At 54.4% G+C, this 2,232-nt stretch overlaps 1 non-coding gene across 1 annotated transcript; it reads left to right on the forward strand.

Annotated features, from left to right (window-relative positions):
- The first annotated feature begins 1,968 nt into the window (after window positions 1-1,968).
- Window positions 1,969-2,058, forward strand: TRNAY-GUA. Its single transcript is given in 2 exon segments — window positions 1,969-2,005; window positions 2,023-2,058. It is a non-coding gene; the product is annotated as a tRNA-Tyr (tRNA).
- The last annotated feature ends 174 nt before the right edge of the window (window positions 2,059-2,232 follow it).

The raw sequence follows: 2,232 nt of genomic DNA on the forward strand, positions 1-2,232 counted from the left end.
TTTTTTTTTTTCCCTCCACGAAAGATGCAACGATAGGAGTTCGCCCTTGTAACAGGAGGTTTGTGAAGCGAGTGAATTGGATTTTTTGGTGGGTGTTTCCCCTCCCGTGCCGTGAGCGCTGTGCCGGCGCCTGCAGTTCCCCTGTGCCCCCGCAGGGGGCGCTGCGAGCCCGGCGTTCCCGCTCGGAGACAGCCGCGTATGGGAACACCCGTAATCTGCGGGGATGTATAGACTTCATAAAGGGCTTCGTTTATACAAATAACCTCTGTACAAACTGTCCATGAGCCAGCAGTGCACCTTGGCGGCCAGGAGGGCCAATGGTATCCCGAGGTGCATTAGGAAGAACTCTGACAGCAGGTCGAGGGAGGTGATCCTGCCTCTCTATTCAGTCCTGATGAGGCCTCACCTGGTGTGCTGTGCCCAGTTCTGTGCTTCTCAGGAAAAGAGAGACATGGAGCTCCTGCAGCAGGTCTAGTGGAGGGCAACAAAGATGATTAAGGGACTGGAGCATCTCTCTTTAAATACAATTTAAAGTATAACTGGAGCATCTCATGTAGTGACAGGCCAAGGGGGAATGGCTTCAAACTGAAAGAGAATAGGTTTAGAATAGTTATAAGAAAGAATTCTTTACTGGCACAGGTTGCCTAGAGAAGTTGTGGGTGCCCTATCCCTGAAAGTGTTCAAGGCCACGTTGGGTAAAGCTTTGAGCAACCTGGTGTAGTGGAAGTTGTCCTTGCTCATGGCAGGGGAGTTGGAATGAGATGATCTTTAAGGTCCCTTCAACCAAAACCATTCTATGATTCCAGATAAAGACTTTTGTCTAGAGGAATACCTAGAAAACACAAAGGTTCTGCTGGAGTGTAGCTTGTACTTTATGCTGGTGGTAAGTGTCAGGAGGTTGTTACCACTGTGATGGTGGTGATGGCGAGCAAATTTCCGTAAGTAAACCACTGAAAAAAATGTATTTGTAACAAGAAACGATATGCTGTTTTGGTGATTTGTTTTGACCGTTAAAGTAAAAATCACGTTGCATTTAATAAAGGGAAAAGCTTGTGTTTGGGCCCTATAATGGATGTGAGCTGTGGGTGAGCACCTTTAAGCACTGCCCCCACCCTTCCGTGTTTCTTTGGCTGTATAGTTGCCAACAAGTGTTCACATCAGGTGCTTCCATCCTGTTCCCCCAGGAGCTCCACAGAGTCCACGTGTCTGGCAGCGCAGCCACATGAGGATGTGGTGCCATGTTTCTACCTGAAAGGAGGTTGTTGCAAGGTGAGGGCTGGTCTCTTCTCCCAAGCAACGAGTGATAGGACTAGACAACAGTCTTAAGCTGCACCAGGTGAGGTCTAGGTTGGACATTAGAAACATTTTTTTCACAGAAAGAGCAATTAGACATTGGAATGGCTGCCCAGGGAGGGGGTGGAGTCACCATCCACAGAGGTGTTTAAGGAAAAACTGGACATGGCCTAGCTGACAGGGTGGTGTTCGGTCATAGGTTGGACTCCATGATCTCAGAGGCCTTTTCCAACCTAATCGATTTTGTGATTCTCTTTGAGGTGACCTTTTCTCAGTAAACCAGTGCAGTGGCTGGAGCAGGAACCCTGTAACACAGCGATGGCTGGGTGCGATGAGACCCGCACTTCCCGCTCCTCAGGCACGCGTGTAACCACAGGGCATGGAATTTTCGGCGAGGGGGGGAAGCGGGAAGCGCTGCCTTCGCACCGCCAGACAGATCGCGCCCGGCGCGGGAGCGTGAGCGGCCCAGAGCGCCGCACCCCTGCGCTCACCCGCCGGCAGAGCCGCGGAGGGTGCGGGAGCCGCCGGGTCTCGGTCCCCAGCGGGTTTTTACGCTCCGTCTCTTCCTGGGGAGGGGATCCTGGCCCAGTTCCCGGGGAGAGAATCCCAACGCGCATTACCGGTGGTGGCGGGAAGCAGGGTTTTGTATCTTGGAGCAGAGTTGTTTCACAGCTCCCTTCGATAGCTCAGCTGGTAGAGCGGAGGACTGTAGAGGCGCGGCCCGCGGGAATCCTTAGGTCGCTGGTTCGATTCCGGCTCGAAGGAGACGCTCGGTTTTGCCGCGCGGGGCGGCCCCGCCGTTACTTTTTCATTCCTTTGCCGTCGGGAGGCGCCGCCGTTGCCGCCGGGCGCGGGAGCGGCTCGCGGGCGCTCGCGGCGGTGCGTTACGGGGCTCCCCGCGCCGGGAGGACCCGCCCCCTCCCCCCGGCCCCGTCACAC

The sequence above is a fragment of the Corapipo altera genome, unplaced genomic scaffold, assembly GCF_003945725.1.
Source record: "Corapipo altera isolate COAL_440 unplaced genomic scaffold, ASM394572v1 50310, whole genome shotgun sequence".
Taxonomy (NCBI): Eukaryota; Metazoa; Chordata; class Aves; order Passeriformes; family Pipridae; genus Corapipo; species Corapipo altera.